Source organism: Kogia breviceps, chromosome 6 (genome assembly GCF_026419965.1).
Source record: "Kogia breviceps isolate mKogBre1 chromosome 6, mKogBre1 haplotype 1, whole genome shotgun sequence".
In the NCBI taxonomy this organism is placed as follows: Eukaryota; Metazoa; Chordata; class Mammalia; order Artiodactyla; family Physeteridae; genus Kogia; species Kogia breviceps.
Window position 1 is genome coordinate 11,211,164 of NC_081315.1, and position 19,472 is coordinate 11,230,635.

Below are 19,472 nucleotides of genomic sequence, written 5' to 3' on the forward strand. Positions count from 1 at the left end.
CAGACTGTGATTGATCTATATTTCACATTGTATAAATCTGATCATTTATAACCAGATGTATAATTTTGTCCTCATATTCTACAAAAGGATTGCGGAAAGCATTGAGGAAATTTGAGTAAGAAAGTGTGATAATATAGTGAAGATTTCTTGATGAGAAGATGGTCTTGTTTGTTTGGTTTAAAGATTATTAATGCATATCAGTAATGGAGGAAATGACATTACTACCTAATATTGAAAAAATAAAAGATGTCTTACTTCTCAGAAATTGTTTTACTGTCATTGATGGTTACCTTCTATTAAAAATTTTTAATAGAGGAAATTATACTATCTGTCATGAGACTAATTGCAAAAATGAAAGTAATTCTGCACCCTTCTCTGAATCCAACTTCTTAGACATTATTACATTGTGCTCCATACATCATGAAGTAGAGTCTATTTTTCTGCCCCTTGAATATTATTTGTCTTTGTGACTTGCTTTGTCCAGTAATGTGGAGGAAATAGCACTGTGCCTGTTGCAGTAATTGCCTCAAAAGACTTTGGAACCTTACTTCTGCCATGAACACAAGCTCATGTCAGTCTATAGGAGTTAATGTTACTGTTATTTTAAGTCATTGATTTTTCCATTTGTTAGTCATGCAACAAAGCTAAATGATACAGCATCATTTAATTAAAGACACTAAAATGATTATCGCCCTATTTTCATCCAAAAGTGCTCTATACGTCTCTACCTTGAAGTGATATAGAAGATTTCACATTACTTTTCAAATTTAGATCTATTTTCCATCTGCAACTGAGGTTTTTTTTTTTTTTTTTTGGTTGTTTTGGGGTTTTATCTTTGTATAGTCTAAAGGAAGAATCAATTTCTTAACATAAATATAATAAGTTGTTCTAGTACTATATGTTTTAGAGTCCATTATTTTCCCCACTCATATGTAATTCCTATATTACCCCAATCCCTTATCATAAACCGAGTTATCACACATGTATGAGTATTTTCAGGGATGTAGTATTGTCTTCCATTGGTCTATTTATTTATCTATTCCTACACTTATACCCCACTAACCTTAAAGGCAATAGGTCTTTATAGATATTGATATCTGGTAGGAGAATTTCCCCACAATTAGTTCTTTTTCTTTAGAACTATCTTGGTTGTACTTAGTCTTTTGCTCTTCCAACCAAGCAAATCATACTGTTAAATTTTGTAGTAGACCATGTTGAAACTTTAATTAGAAAACATATTATAAATTAACTTTGTTAGAATGACATTTCTATGGGATTGAATATTTCTATCCGGGAAACTTCCATTTCCATTTATTTAAATCTTCTTTTATATGTTTAAATAAAATGTAAAAATTCAGTTCTAAAAAGTAATGCACATATTTAGTTGGAATTATTCTCAGATTCTATATATTTTTATTGCTGAATGGCAAGGTATTTTCATACTACATTTTATATTACATTCTAAGTGATTATTTTTGTTGTAAAGGATCACAATTGAAATTTTAAAATTTACAATCAGCAAAATTACTAGACTTATTTTTATTTTAATAATTCTCTGTAGATACTGTTTAATTATTTATTTAGATAATATGCAATCCAAATTAACAACTATGTTTCTTCTTTTTTGTTCCATATATATATGGAACAATATATATTGTTCCATTTCAGTAGAGATAAATTAGGAGTTTGGGATTAACATATACACACCACTGTATGTATAATAAATAACCAACAAGGGCCCACTGTACAGCACAGGGAACTATACTCAATATAGTGTAAGTATCCAACAAAATTTATTATTATTTATGATTAAAAACTCTTCACAAACTAGGGATGAAAGAAAACTCCAAATGTGATAAAGAATATCTACATAAAAGCCTGAAGAAGAAATTACACTTAATACTGAAAAGGCAAGAATGTTTTCTAATACTATGCTTATCCAGCATACACCCAAAAGTCATAGTTAGTGCTACAAGAAACAAAATAAATATATATTGACACAGCAATCAGCCAAGAAAAAGAAATAAAAGACACCCACATTGGAAAGGAAGAAGTTAAACTGCCACTGTTTGCCAGTGACATGATAACATACATAGGAAATTCTAAAGATGCCACCAAAAATTTACTAGAACTCATCAATAAATTTGGTAAACTTGCAGGGTGCAAAATTAGTATAAAGATATCTGTTGCATATCTATACACTAACAACAAACTATCAGAGAAATTAAGCAAACAATCCCATTTATCATCATCTCAAAAAATAAAATAAAATACCTAGGAATAAATCTAACTAAGGAGGTAAAACCTATACTCAGAGAACTATAAGATACTGATGAAAGAAACTGAAGACAATACAAATAGCTGAAAAGGTATGCCATGCTCATGGACCGGAAGAAGAATTAATGTTGTTAAAATGGCTATACTACCCAAGGCAATCAACAGATACATTGCAATCCCTATCAAAATACCAATGGCATTTTTCACTGAACTAGAACACGTAATTCTAAAATGTAATTACAGAAATTATGGAAACACGAAAGACCCTGAAGAGTCAAAATAATCTTGAGAAAGAAGAACAAAACTGGAGTTACCATGCTCCCTGATTTCAATTTATACTTCAGACCTATAGTAATCAAAACAGTACAGTACTGGCAAAAAACAGACACATAGATCAATGTAACAGAATAGAGAGCCCAGAAATGAACCTACACTTAAATGGGCAATTAAAATATGACAACAGTGGCAAGAATATACAATAGGGAAAAGATGGCCTCTTCAATATATGGTGTTGGGAAAACTGGACAGCTACATGCAAAAGAATCAAACTGGACTAATCTTTCACACCATGCACAAAAATAAATTCTAAATGGAAAAGATTTAAATATAATACCTAAAACCATAAAACTTCTAAAAGAAAACATGGGAAGGAAGCTCTTTGAAATTGCTCTTAGTAATAATTTTTTGAATATATCTCTGCAGGCAAGGGAAAGAAAAGCAAAAAAAACAAACAAACAAACAAAAAAAACCCAAATGGGACTCAGCATCAAAAAGAAAAAGATTAAAAGATGCACAGAGGATCTAAATAAGCACTTTTCCAAAGAAAAGTGGCCCATGAAAATATGTTCAACATCTCTAATCAGCAGGTAAATGCAAATCAAAACCACAGCGAGATACCATCTTACACATTTCACGATGTCTATTATCAAAAAGACAACAAGTAACAAGTGTTGACAAGGATATGGAGGAAAAAGGAACTCTTATGCACTGTTGATACAAATGTAAATTGGTGAAGCCACTATGGAAAACAGCATGAAGATTCCTCAAAAAACTAAAAACAGAACTACCATACAATCCAGCAATTATACTCCTGGGTATTTTTCCAAAGAAAACATAAGCACTAATTCAAAGAGATATATGCAACTCTATGTTAACTACAGCATTATTTACTATAGCTAAGATATGGAAGCAACCTAAGTGCTTGTCAACAGATGAATGGATAAAGAAGATGTGGTATATATGGACTATTAGTATTGGACTATTGGACTAATGGACTATTACTCAGCCATAAAAAATAATGAAATCTTGCCATTTGTAACAACATGAATGGACCTCGAGGGTATTATGCTGAGTGAAATAAGTCATACAAATACTGTGTGATTTCACTTATATGTGGAATCTAAGACAAAATAAATGAACAAACATAACAAAACCAAAACAGAGTTATAGAGAACAGGTCATTGCTAGATGCGAGGGAGTGTGGGGAGAAAAGAAATAGCTGAGGGAGATAAAGAGGTGCAAACTTTGAGTTGCAAAATAAATGAGTCATGAATATGAAATATACAATGTGGGGAATATAGTCAATAACAATGTAATATCTTTATATATGGTGACAAACCATAACTAGACTTACCATATGATCATTTTGAAATGTATAGAAATATCAAATCGCTATGTATGTTGTTGTGTAACAGGAACTAATACAATGCGGAAGGTCAATTATACTTCAAAACAAGCAAACAAACAAAATAGAAATTGCTATTTCTATCTCTATAAAAAATGTCATTGCAATTTTGATAAGGACTGTATTGAATTTATAGATCATGTTGTTTATTATGGACATTTTAACACTATTAAGTCTTCTTATGCATAAACATGGATGTCTTTTTATTTATGTATGTCTTCTCTAAATTCTTTCATCACTGTTTTGTAGTTTTCAATATATAAGTTCTTCACCTTCTCAGTTAAGTTTATTCCTAGTATTTTGGTGCTGTTGTAAGTAGGATTTTTTTCTAATCTCCTTTTCAGATAGTTTGTTTGTTAGTGTATAGAAACATAACTGATTTTTGTACATTTATTTTGTATCCTGCAACTTTACTAAATTTGTTTATTAGTTCTAACAGTTTTTATTTTTTTTTAATGGAGTCTTTAGGGTTTTCTATATGTAAGTCATGTCATCTGCAAACAGGGATGATTTTACTTCTTCCTTTCTGATTTGGATGCCTTTTGTTTCATTTTCTTGTCTAATTGCTCTAGGACCTCCAGCACTTTGTTGAATAAAAGTGGCAAGAGTGGGCACCTTTGCCTTTCTTCTGATTTTAACCAGTTTTTTTCACCAATGATTATGATATTAACTGTGGACTTTTCACATATAGCCTTTATTATGTTGAGATATTTTTCTTCTATTTCTAACTTGTTGAGGGCTTTTTAAAAAACTGTTAAAACTATTAAAATTTGTTAAATGCTTTTTTTCTGTGTCTATTGAAATAATCATGTGATTCTGTATCCTTTATTTATTAATGTGGTGTATCACATTAGTTGATTTTCATATGTTGAACCACCCTTGCATACCAGGAATTAATTATACTTAATCATGATGTATGATCTTTTCACTGTACTGTTGAATTTGATTTGCTAGTAATTTTTTGAGGATTTTTGCACCTATGTTCATCAGAGATATTGGCTTGTGCTTTGGAATCAAGGTAATGCTTACCTCATAAAATGAATTTGCAAGTGTTACTTCTTTTTTAAATTGCTTGGAAGAGATTGAGAAGCACTGACATTAATTCTTCTTTAAATATTTGGTAGAATTCACCAGTAAATCTATCTGGTCCCAGGCTTTGGTTTCTTGGTAGGTTTTCTATTACTGAATTAACCTCCATACCACTTATAGGTCTGTTAAGACTTCCTATTTCTTCATTTTCTTCATGATTCAGTCTTGAATCATGTGTTGTATGTTGCTGGTAATTTCATTTCTTCTAGGTTATCCAGTTTGGTAATGTCAAAATTTTCATAGTAGTCTCATAATACTTTTTATTTCTCTGGCATCATTTATAATGTCTGCTCTTTATTTCTAACTTTATTCATTTGAGTTTTTTCTCCTTTTTCTTAGCCTAGCTAAAGGTTTGCAACTTTGCTTTTTTCCAAGAAAACAACCCTTAGTTTCATTGATTTTTGCTGTTGTTTTTCTATTTTGTTTAATAGCATAATATGTTATTGTATCGAAAATGTTATTGTATTTCTATTTAGATTGTCTGCTCTAATTTTTGTTATTTCCTTCTGCTAACCTTGGGCTTAATCTTCTTATTTCTCTATTTCTTTAATGTATAAAGTTATGTTGTTTATTTGAGATTTTCCTTTTTTTTTAATGGAAGGGTTTAACACAATAAACCCTCAGTACTACTTTTGTAGCATTACATAAGATTTGGTATTTGGTCTTTATATTTTCCTTTGTTTTAAAACATCTTCTAATTTCTTTTAAATTTATTATTTTTTCCTGGTTGTTCCATAGTGTGTTGTTTAATTTCCACATTTTTGTACATTTTATAGTTTTCCTTCTGCTATTAATATCTAATTTTATTTAATTGTGGCCAGAAAAAATATTTGGTATACTTTTAGTCTTCTTAAATTTATTAAGACTTGGTTGGTGACCTAACAGGTGATCATGTGAGAAAGTTCCATGAATGTGTGAGAGGAATATGTATTCTGCTGCTGTTAGTTAGGTAGATTGGTATGTATTTGTCTGTTAGGTCCATTTCATCTATAGTGTTGACAATATTGTTCAAGTCCTCCCCTTGTTGATCTGTCTGGATGTTCCTGTCATTATTTAAAGTGACATGTTGAAATCTCTTACTATTATTGTGCTGCTATCTGTTTCTTTCTTTAATTCTGTTAATTTTTGCTTTTTATATTTAGGTACTCTGATGTTGGGTGCATATATATAATTGTAATATTTTCCTAGTAAATTGATCCCTTTTACATACAATGTCCTTCTTTGTCTCTGTGATACTTTTTTGATATACAGTCTATATTGTCTGATTTAAGTATGACCACCTTTGCTCTCTTTTGGTTACAATTTGCATGGAATATCTTTTAAAATTCCTTTACATTCAGTCTACATGTGACCTTAATTCTGAAGTGAGTTTCTTATAGACATTATATAGATGGGCCTAATTTTTAAAAATCCATTCAGCTATTCTATGTGTTTTGATTGGTGAGTTCAAACCATGTACATTTAAAGTTATTATTGAAAGGTTATTATTTACTATTGCCAATTTGTTAATTGTTTTCTGTTAGTCTCATAGTTCTTTTGTCTGTCTTTCTGTTTTTGCCTTACTGTTTTCATTTGTGTTTAAAAAATTTTTTTGTATTGATATGCTTTGATTCCTTTTTTTTTTGAGTAACTTCTATAGGTGTATGTTTGTGTGTGTGTGTGTGTGTGTGTGTGTGTGTGGCTACCTTAGTGCTTACATAAAATATAGATATAACTCTATTTTAAGCTAGTAACAACTTGAGTTCAATCACATACAAAATTTTACACTTTAACTTCTCCCCACCACACTTTATGGTATGCTTGTCACAATTTACATCAATACATTTTGCATATCTTTTCATATATTTTAATTGTATTTTTAATACTTTTCTCTATTTTTTACTAGATATAAAAGTTACTTACCACTATTACAATAATATAATATTCTGTGTTTGTCTATATATATTAACTTTACCAATGAGTTTCATACTTTTCTTATGCTATTTTATTGCTGTTCAGTGTCCTTTCATTTCAGATTGAGGAACTCCCTTTAGTGTTTTTTGCAAGGCAGGTCAAGTGGTGATGAACACCCTCAGTTTTCATTTGCTGAAAAAAGCATTTTTCTGTCCTTTATTTCTGAAGGATAGCTTAACAGGTTAAATATTATTTGTTGGTAGTTTTTTTTTTTTTTTTCCTGCACTTTGAATAAACCATCCCACTCCCACATGGCTTGCAATATTTCTGCTGAAAGAAATCTGTCAATTGTCTGGGTGTTCCTTTGCATGTAATAAGTCACTTTTGTCTTGCTGCTTTCAAAACTTTCTTTGTCTTTAACTTTTGACAATGTGATTATAATGTGTTTCCATGTGTATTTCTTTGAATACATACTATCTGATGGCCTTAGGATGATACTCATTTCCTTTATAAGATTTGGGAAGTTTTCACTCATTATTTCTTTGAATAAGCATTCTCCTTCTTGCACTCCCATAATGTGTATATTTGTACACTTGATAGTATCCCATAAGTCCCTTAAGCTTTCTTCATTCTTTTTTCTTTGGGGGTGATTTGTTCTGTATAAGATGACAATGTTATGCAGGTATAGAAAATTGCAAAGAATATTTTCAGTGATGAAAACCCTGAAGAAAGTAGACCCCAGAAGGAAAATGGGCCTAGATATTTCTGTACTTCTTGTGATTTTAGACTCCTGTTTTTTCCCCTTAACCCTGAGATTTATGTAACACGGGATTTTAAGACACACAGACCTTTGTTTGGTTATTCTCCTGTAAAAGGTTCCATTAACAATGGTATTAGCCCAAACAGTGGGCATTTTCTAAATATTATTGGGGGGCTTGATTCATCAAAGGCACAGACTTATACTTAAATTTTCTTCAGTAATTTTCTAGTAACAAACCAAGGTCTAAATTAATCACAGAAGGAGAAATATTGTTTGTTGTTATTTTTCTTATGCTATATCCCCAAGTTTTTCAGACTCATTTGAGTAAAAGCTTGAGTGAGTAAGAGATAGAGCTGAGTGAGGTATCTGAGCTATGAAATATAACACTGCAAGATGTCATTTTTATTCAGGAAATAGGGAATATTTAAGTCATATAAATTCTTATTTTAAAATATTTACACCTGACTTCACAGTATGCACATTTTCCTATGTAGACGAGTCTTCTTTCCATTTCTTCAGTTAAGTTAAAGCTACATGTTCCTCTTTCCCCACATGTTTTTGCTTATTAGTATATTTCTTGAGCTGTTTTTATGTTATTTCTTTCCTTTATGGAATTTTTAAAACTTGGAACATCAAGTATTAAAGATGTATGTTTTCATCTGACAGTTACACCAGAGGTTGACTGTCTAGTTGAGAAGATTGACTCTATAGCTTGTATTTGTTTTTAAAATTACATTGATCCTGGATAAAAGTTAATTTGGGGGGCTTCCCTGGTGGCACAGTGGTTGAGGGTCCACCTGCCGATGCAGGAGACACAAGTTCGTGCCTCCGTCTGGGAAGATCCCACATGCCACGGAGCGGCTAGGCCCGTAAGCCATGGCCACTGAGCCTGCATGTCCGGAGCCTGTGCTCCACAACGGGAGAGGCCACAACAGTGAGAGGCCCACATACAACAACAACAACAAAATAATAATAATTTTTTTAGGAGTTAGTCCTTGACCACTAGTTTGATATCATCTCCATTTTAGGTAACCTCTTTCACGAGCAGGACTGTTATTCTCCTAACCAACTGTGTAAGTTAAGATGACTAAATATATAAGTGCTTAAAATGTAAGAAATAGATCTTCTATATAAAAAAAAGGAAAAGGAAAGAAACGACCTCTAAATTGTAAATGTAGAGGTATAACTATTTCTATTCACAGATGACACAATCCTACACACGGAAAATCCCAAAGAATCCACCAAAAAGCTACTCAAGCTAATAAATTCTGAAAATTTCCAGGGTTCAAGGTAACACCAAAAAAATCAGTTGTTCTATAAACCAGGATGAACAATTCAAAAAGCAAATTAAGAAAACAATCCCATTTACAGTAGCATCCAAAAGAGTAAAATTTTTAGAAATAAATTTAGCCAAGGAGGTGAACGACTTGTACACTGAAAACTATAAAACATTGCTAAAAGATATTTAAAAGAACTTAATAAATAAGAAGAAATCCTCTGTCCACGAATTGGAAGACTTCTATTGTTAAGATGTCAGGACAACCCAAAGCAATTTACAGATTCAATACAATCTCTATCAAAATTCCAACAAAGTTTTTTCAAAACCTGATGGAAAAGCTGATCCTCACATTTAAGTGGAATTGCATTGTCTCTCCAATAGCAAAAACAACAGTGAAAAGGAAGAACAAAGGTGGAGGACTCATATTTCCTGATATCAAAACTTACTACAAAACTACAGTATTCAAAACACTGTGGTACTGTCATAGGGACAGACATATAGACCAAAAGAATAGTGTTGAGAGTCCAACAATAACCTCATATGTCTTTGGCCAATTGACTTTTGACAGGGATGTCATTCAATAGGAAAAGAATTGTCTCTTCAATGAATAATGCTGGGACAACTGAATATCCACATAAAAAAGAATGAAGTCAGACTCCTACTTCACACAATACACAAAAAGTAGCTCAAAATGGATCAATGACAAACATAAGAGCTAAAACTAGAAAGCTCGAAGAAGAAAACATAGGAGTAAACCTTCGCGATCTTGGACTTAGCAATGAATTCTTAGATATAACACAAAATGAACAAGCAGCAGAAGAAAAAACAGATGAATTATACTTCATAAAAATTAAAAGCTTTTGTGAGTCAAAGGGCATTATTAATAAAATGAAAATACAACTTACAGCATGGGAGAAAATATTTGCATATCATGTATCTGAAAAGGGTCTAGTATCCAAAATATATAAAAAACACAACTCAACAACAAAAAGCAAATGACCCAATAAAAAAATGAGCAAAGGTGGCCTTAAATAGACATTTCTCAAAAAAAGATATACAAATGGCCAAAAGCATATCAAAGGATTCTCAACATCATTGGCTAGTAAGGAAATGCGAATGAATGTGGTAATGAGATACCACATCACACCAATTAAGGTAGCTAATTTTTTCAAAAGTGAAAATAGCAAGTGTTGGTGAGGATGAGAAATTGGAACTTTCATAAATTGCTGGTAGGAATATAAAATGGTTTAGTAACTATGTGAAACAATTTGGTGGTTCCTCAAGAAGTTAAACATAAAATTACAATGTGAACCCCCCCATTCCATTCCTATGCTATCAGATACCCCCGAATAATTGAAAACAGGTATTCAAACAAGAATGTGTAAATGAGTGTTCATAGAAGCATTGTTTACAACAGTCAAAAGGTAGAAGCAATCCACGTGTTCATTAGCTGATGAACAGATAAATAAAATATACATACAATAGAATATTAATCGGAAATGAAGTTCTGAGATATGCTACAACAAGGATGTATCTTGAAAACACTATGTTAAGTGATATAAATGAGATGCACAAAAACATGTTGTATGTTTTCACTTGTATGAAATATGAGGAATGGATAAATTCATAGAGACAAAAAGCAAGTTAGATGCTACCAGGGGCTTGGAGAAGGGGGATAATGGAGTTTTGTCTTAAGGTATACTGGGTTTCTATATGGGGACATAAAAAGTTTTAGAAATAAATAGTGGTGATGATTGCATTGTGAAGGTAATTAATGCCATTGAAGTGTAGACTTGAAAATGGTAAATATGGCCAATTTTATATTAAATGAATGAATGAATAAATAAATAAAACAGACAAAACTTGTCCAAATGTATGTTTACTGTAGATATCTGGTAATAAAGCTCTATTTGTAAGTATAACTTGTTGAGATGGCCATGGAATTCTGATAACCTTTACTGGGAAAAACTAATCAAACTTTGGAAATCTGCTGATATGGGAAAAATATAAAGACTTATCTATGTAAATAATGTCCTATCATTGCTTTCTAAAGAAGACTTAAGATTCATGAGCATGCTTGTATTAAGTAATCTTGTGTGGTTTTAGTAAAAACTATACAAAGAAGCTCATCATAAACTTCCCAATCTTATTATCCCACATTATTTTTCATATAAGATTCTTAGTACTAATATTAAAGAGATAATTTAAGGCTTTGAAATTCCATTTCTATGACTTTGTTCCTACTATGCCCAAACTGGAACGCTGTCATCAACTTTATTGTGAATTTTAGAACAGGTTTTGAGCAAAAAAATTAAGAAATCATTTTTGGGTAGTCATAGAAACTTCCTAACTTTCTGAACTTGTCTTGATCTGAAGATAAGAACATGAAAATGTGAATTTTCTTTCTTTAAGCTCTCTAACACAGTTGCAAGAAAGTGCCAACCACAGAGTTAGTATATACCTTGTGCCAACCTTGGCAGCCACGTGGTCCATCACAACCTTAACTTCAATAGGCATTTCATACTGGATAACACATTTGGTAATGTGAGTAACTGGTTCATTAGTCTATGGTATGATGTCACAGAATTCTGTACCATCTATTAAAGGTAAGTTGATTTTCCCTAGTGTCAAACGAGTCAGATTAAATCAGAAAGGCAATTCCAGAGTTCCCCTTTCTTTGAAGTTAAATGACTACAAATACTTCTCACACCTCTGTATGGTTCAAGTTATGCAGAAAGGTTTAATAGGTGCATACAAGACCATTGCAGCAGGGGAAGGTGGGGGTGGGGTGGGCATGCAACTAGAAGAGTAAGCTCTAGGCTGAACACAGTGAATCAAAGCCCAGGAAAATCCTCTCTGCCACTGCCATATCTGGGAAAGCTACCATTGCCACTTCAAGAACTACTTATAGCAAAATGATATTTCTATCTCCATTGCAACTAGAGCTGTGATATAGAAAAATGGTGCCATTGCTGTAGTAAGCTGCAGATTCAGGAAGGTTTTAGCTTCAAAACTATTCCATCACTACTGTGATCAAATCTGGTAAAATAAATGTCTTGCATCCTTCCTTTCTTCTCACATATCTCAGTTCCAAATTGGTAAAACTATTGCAGAACCCAAACTTTAAGAAGATTGGAAAGGATATTGAACAAGTTAATCATATTATCCACCACACAAGAAAAGCACACATTTTGCATTTGTTTTCCCTTTCTTTAACAAAATATAAGACTCACTGATTTTGATAAAAGAAATTCTACTGAGCCAAAGATCAAGACAGGATTTCCATGCTCGATCAGTCTGAATTTGAAACTGAAGGTCAACACAAGTTATGGATAATACATGTATTGAAGGACAACTTTAACATTTAGGAATGCAAAATTTCTTTCTTTAGTGAGTAGCAAATAAGAGGTCTTCTTTTGTTTCTTTGTTTTATTTTGTTTTTAAACACTAACAATTTGAACATATTAAATCTTATCTCAGAATTCAACTTAATTTAGAAACTTGAACACTATTCTATAATTAGATTTCTAAGCCGTGATTATCTTTGGAGCACTGTCTATAGTTTAGATGTACCCTCTGTAAATTTCTACTGTTGCTCAGGGAAAAGATTTATGAAAGTCTAAATTCAAGTGCATTATCCTTATTCCTTATTAATTTGCTTTCCTACACATAACTGTAAAAAAGGTTCTGATCTGCACAATGCATTAACTCCACAATTTTATTACCATTACTTCACTGGCACGCAGTCTAAATCAGTCATAGTCATTTAGATTATTATTAGTTTACAATGAAACAGAGATAATTTAAACAGTTATAATATATTCTTACACAGATAATAGAAAACACTGAAACTCAATAGCATCAGGAAAAACTGTCTTAAACTTCATTAATAGATGCAGTTATATCATTACTTCTGTTGATGTATTTTAAATGTGTTTTAAAGGAATAATGTTCTGATGTATCTTTGGTGTGTGTGTGGGCATGCAGGCATGCATGCATGTATGTGTGTTTTACAATAAAAACCATTTCATATTTCAAGGGAAACTATCTAAGGACCAGTTCTGTACATTCTCAAAATATCAAAGGCCTTTTGCCCTCCTATTTTTCTTTCTACATAAGGTTTAGAAAACTTGATGAATTAGTGTCATTACTAAATTGTGCATCATCACAAATTGAATGTTTAGTATTAGTGCTTTAGCCTTTGACCCATATATAATGCTGTATTTGCATTTTCAAGAAATAGAGTTACAATTTTAGTTTACTAGTTTAAGGTTTCAAGCAGGAATGATAAAACTATGTAAAAGACAAAATACAATAGCTTTTTATGGTGTTCCTGCATCAAAATTTCAATTGTAATATAGACGGTATTTATTTTAAAATACTTTCCTGAAAGATGGCTCAGAGGACTATTCTGATAATATTATAATGCATACATATTTCTTTCTCTGAACTTTATCTATTAAAAATTCACTTTAAATTCAGAGAAAGTGAAAGAAGAGGAGGATGAGGATCAAGAGAAACAAAGCTGAAAAAATGTATTACTAAATCAAAGAATTTTCAGGCAAAGTCACATTAACATTGGAAAAAGAAAATGACAATGATATTTTAAAGGATACTGCGAATGCAGACAATGTACCTGTGAAAGTATTTATGATTCTTTGATTTCTACAAATCTTTAAGAAGAATAAATAAGAAGAGTAAATAAGAACCTTGTATTTTTCATCAAACTGAATATTTTCTGTGTTTAAACTGTCCCATTTACTTACTCAATCTTCATCTAGGACAAATTCTAAGTGTAGTATTTGTCATAGAATCTTTAACCATACTTTTCAAAGTAAAATTATTTTGGCATACAATAGAGGAACAAAATATAGCAGATTAAAGAGAAAATTTCACAGTATTATAATTAGCATAAGATATATAGAATTTGAACATAATGGAAAATCAGTATAGAAACAAAGAAATTCAGCCTTTGGTTGGATGCTTTTGAATTGGAAACCTGTAAAAGTCTTATACACAAATGTTCTTCCTTAGTTGGTAAGCACATCTATAAAAAATAATATTTATACAGGAGAAGAGTTGGAGACATGGGGAAGGAAAAGTAAAATTAGATAGATCATTGTTCCATGGATTTAGAATGGGATTTTTAGGGTTTTGTTGTTTGTTTGTTTGTTTTGGTTGGTTGGTTTTTGCTGTTTTTTTAAGCATGACTCCGCCTCATCATGAAGTGCTCCCATTAGATATCTTGCTTACAGTCTGAGACTAGCATGTAATCATAAAACATAACACACTACTTTCTATCTACATGGAGATACAATTTTGTGTATTTTGTTTATCCAACTGTGAATCTCACAGTAAACACAAGGAAAAAATAGTAAATAAATAAATAAAATAAAATAAAATAACAAAGTACTAACAGTAAAGAAAACCAGCAAAATACAAGGGGAAAGAGAAAGAGAAGAAGAAAGTAATAGAGAGGAACCACAAAATTAGCTAGAAAACAATTGTTTAAATGGCAATAAGTACATGCTTACCAATAATTATTTTAAATGTAAATGGAATAAATTCACCAATCAAAATATATAGAGTGGCTAAATAGATAAAAAACGAAATAAAACAAAAGAAAATCCATCTGTATGCTGCCTGCAAGAGACTCACTTCTGATGTAAGAACACACAAAGACTGAAAGTGAAGGATGGAAAAATATATTCCATGCAAATGTAAATGAAAAGTAAGCTGTAGTAAGTATATTTATATCAGATAAAATAGACTTTAAAACTAAGACTGCAATAAAAGACAAAAAAAGCATTACATAGTGACAGAGGGGTCAATCCAGCAAGAAGATATAACAATTGTAAATATATATGCACACAACACAGTAACGCCTAAATACATAAAGCAAATATTAACAAATATAAAGGAAGAAATTGAAAGCAATGCAATAATGGAGACTTTAACACTCACTTACATCAATGGATAGATCATCCTAACAGAAAACCAGTAAGTTTCATTGGACTTACACTACATGTTACATCAGATAAATTTAACACATATATACAAAACATTTCATCCAAAAGCAGCAGAATACACATCTTTGTCAAGTGAACATGGAACACTCTCCAGGATAGATCACATGTTAGGTTACAAAGCAAGTCTCAATAAATTCAAGAAGATTGAAATCACATCAAACATCTTCTCCAACCACAGTGACATGAAACTAGAAATCAATCACAAGAAATAAATGGGAAATCACAAAAACATGGGGATTAAACAGCATGTTACTATCATCACAGAAAGCAAAGGAGAAATTTAAAAATACTGAGAAACAAATGAGAACAGAAATACAACATACCAAAATTTATAGAATGCAACAAAAGCAGTTCTGAGAAGGAAGTTCATAGCAATAGAGGCCTACATCAAGAAACAAGAAAAGTCCAAAACAAACAATCTAACTTTACACCTAAAGGAACTAGAAAAAGAACAAAAGAAGCCCAACATTACTAGAAGGAAGGAAACAATAAAGATCAGAATGGAAATAAATAAAATTAATACTAAAAGACTTTATTAATGAAAAATGAAAATTAATGAATCTAAAAGCAGTTTCTTTGAAAAGATAAACAAAGTTGAAAAGGCATTAGTTAGCCTATTCCATAAAAAGAGAGAGAGAGAACTCAAATAAATAACATCAGAAATGAAGGAGAAGAAATTACTACTGATACCATAGAAATACAAAGCATCATCATAAGAGAATACTACAAACAATTATATACCAACACAACTGGACAACCTAGGAAAATGGATAACTTTCTAGAAACATGCAATCTGTCAAGACTGAATCATGAAGAAATAGAAAATCTGAATATAGGCATACCTCATGTTAATGTACTTTGGTTTACTGTGATTCAAGTAATTGCTTTTTTTTTTTTTTTTTTTTTTTTTTTACAAATTGAAGGTTTGTGGAAACTCTGCTTCAAGCAAATCTATCAGCACAATTTTTCCAACAGCATATGCTCACTTCATGTCTCTGTGTCACCTCTTGGTAATTCTCAAAAGATTTTAAACTTTTTCCTTATTATTAGATTTATTTTGATGATCTGTGATCAATGTTCTTTCATGTTACTATTGTAATAGTTTTGGGGAAACCACAAACCACACCCATATTAGAGAGTGAAATTAATTGATAAATGTTATGTGTGTTCTGACTACTCCACCAATGAGCCACTACTCCATCATTCTCTGTCTCTCAAACCTCCCTATTCCATGAGACAAAACAGTACTGAAATTAGGCCAATTAATAACCCTACAGTACTCTCTAAGTGTACAAATGAAAGGAAGAGTCACATGTCTCTCACTTTCAATCAAAAGCTAGAAATGGTTAAGCTTACTGAGAAAGGCATGTAAAAAGCTGAGACAGGTCAAAACATAGGCCTCTTGCAACAAACAGTTAGCCAAGTTGTGAATGCAAAGGAAAAGTTCATGATGAAAATTAAAGTGCTACTCCAGTGAACACATGAATGATAAGAAAGTGAAAGAGCCTTATTGCTGATATGGAAAAAGTTTTAGTGGTCTGGATAGAAGATCAAACCAGCCACAACATTCCCTTAAGCCATAGCTTAATTCAGAGCAAGGTCCTGTGGCTCTTCAATTCTATGAAGACTGAGAGAGGTGAGAAGTGCAGAAGAAAAGTTTGAAGCTAGCAGAGGTTGGTTCATGAGGTTTACGGAAAGAAGCTGTCTCCATAACATAAAAGTACGAAATCAAGCAGCAAGTGCTGGTGTAGTAGCTGCAGCAAGTTATTCAGAAGAGCTTGCTAAAATAATTAATGAGGGTGGCTACACTAAACAATCAATTTTCAATGCAGATGAAACAGCCTTCTATTGGAAGAAGATGCCATCTAGGACTTTCATAGCTAGGGAAGAGAAGTCAATGCCTGGCTTCAAATCTTCACAGGACAGGCTGACTCTCTTGTTAGGGGTTAATGCATCTGGTGACTTGCAGTTGAAGCCAATGCACATTTACCATTCAGAAAATCCTAGGGTCCTGAAGAATTATGCTAAATCGACCCTGCCTATGTGCTATACATGGAACAACACAACCTGAATAAGAGGATATTTGTCTACAACATAGTTTATTGAATATTTTAAGCCCACTGATGAGGCCTACTACTCAGAAAAATAGATTTCTTTCAAAATATTGACAATCCACCTGGTCACCCAAGTGTTCTCATGGAGATATACAATGAGATTGATGTTGTTTTCATGCCTGCTAACACAACATCTATTCTGCAGCCCATGGATCAAGGGGTAATTTTGACTCTCAAGTCTTATTATTTAAGAAATACATTTTGTAAGTCTGAAGCTGCCAAAGATAGTGATTACTCTGATGGATTAGGGTAAAGTCAATTTGAAAACTTCTGGAAAGGATACACCATTCTAGGTGCAATGAAGAACATTTGTGATTTATGGAAAGAGGTAGAAATAACAACATTCACAGGAGTTTGGAAGAATTTGATTTCAACTCTCATGGATGAATTTGAGGAGTCAAGACTTTAGTGGAGGAAGTAACTTCAGATGTAGTAAAAATAACAAGAGAACAAGAATTTAAATTGGAGCCTGAAGATGTGACTGAATTGCTGTAATCTTATGTTAAAAATTCAATGAATGAGGAGTTGCTTCTTATGGATGAGGAAAGAAAGTGTTTCTTGAGATGGAATCTACTCCTGATAAAGATGCTGTGAAGGTTTTTGAAATGTCAACAAAGGACTTAGAATATTACATGTACTTAGTTGATAAAGCAGTGGCAGGGTTTGAGAGGATTGACTCCAATTTTCAAAGAAGTTTTACTGTGGGTAAAGTGCTATCAAACATCACCGCATGCTACAGAGAAATTGCTCATGAAAGGAAGAGTCAATAACTTCAGCCAACTTCATTGTTGTCTTATTTCAAGAAATTGCCACCGTCACCATAACACTCACCAACCACCACCCTGATCAGTCATCAGCCATCAACATCAAGGCAAGATACTGCACCAGCAAAAAGATTATGACTCACTGAAGGCTCAGATGATGGTTAGCATTCTTCAGCAATAAAGTATTCTCAAATTAACGTGTGCTCATTGTTTTTTTTAGACATAATCCTACTGCACACTTAATAGACTACAGTATAGTGTAAACATAGTTTTATATGCACCGACAAACCAAAAAAATTAGTGTGACTCACTTTATTCTGATATTCACTATTGCAGTGGTCTGGAACCAACCCTGCAATGTCTCTGAGGTATGCCTGCAGATCTATCACTAATGAGGAGATTGAAACAGTAATCAAAAATCTCCAAAAAATATATATTATATTTATGTATTTATATATATATATATATATATCTGAGTTACTTTGCTGCATTCCTGAAACTAACACAACATTGTAAATGAACTTTGCTTCAATAAAAAAATTTACAAATAAAGAAAAAAAGAAATCTCCCGACAAGGAAAAGCCCAGAATAAGATGGTTACACTGGTGCATTGTACAAAACGGTCGAAGAATTAATACCTATCCTTCACAAACTCTTCAAAAAATTTAAGAGGCGGGAAACTTTCCAAACACATTTTATGAATGTAGTATTACCCTGGTAACAAAACTAGGCAAGGACATCACAAAAAAGAAAATTACAGGCCAATATCCTTGATGAACATCGATGCAAAAATCCTCAAACAAATCTTAGCAAATCAAATCCAATAACTGACTAAAAGGATCATACACCATAATCAAGTGGCATTTACTCTAGGAATGTTAGGATGGCTCAACAACTACAAACCAGTAAACATGATACATCACACTAACAGTATGAAGGATAACATCATATGTTTATCTCAACAGATGCAGGAAAAATATTTGATAATATTCAACAACAATTTATGATAAACCCTCTCAACAAAGTGGATGTTGAGAGAATGGACTTCAACATAATAAAGGCTATATATGACAAACCCACAGCTAACATCATACTCAATGGTAAAAAGTTGAAAACTTTTCCTCTAAAATCAGGAACAAGACAACAATGTCCACTGTCACCACTTTTATTCAATATAGTATTGAAAGTCCTAGCCACAACAGTTAGGCAAGAAAAAGAAATAAAAACATCCAAATTGGAAAGGAAGAATTAAAACCATTACTATTTGGAGATGGCAGGCTACTATATATAGAAAACCCTAAAGATGCTACCAAAGAACTTTTAGAACTAATAAATGAATTCAATAAAGTTACAGCATACAAAATCAATATCTATACACTAATAAAAACTATAAGAAAGAGAAATTAAGAAAACAATCCCACTTACAACTGCATCAAAAAGTATAAAACACCTGGGAATAAATTTAAGTAAGGAGATCAAAGACCTGTAGTCTGAAAATATAAGACACTGATGAAAGAAACTGAGGAAGACACAAATAAATGGAAAAATATAATATGCTCAAGAATTGGAAGAATAAAGATAGT

General features: G+C 32.1%; 1 pseudogene; it reads left to right on the plus strand.

Annotated features, from left to right (window-relative positions):
- The first annotated feature begins 16,242 nt into the window (after positions 1 to 16,242).
- LOC136794450 (tigger transposable element-derived protein 1-like) lies at positions 16,243 to 18,054 on the plus strand (annotated as a pseudogene).
- The last annotated feature ends 1,418 nt before the right edge of the window (positions 18,055 to 19,472 follow it).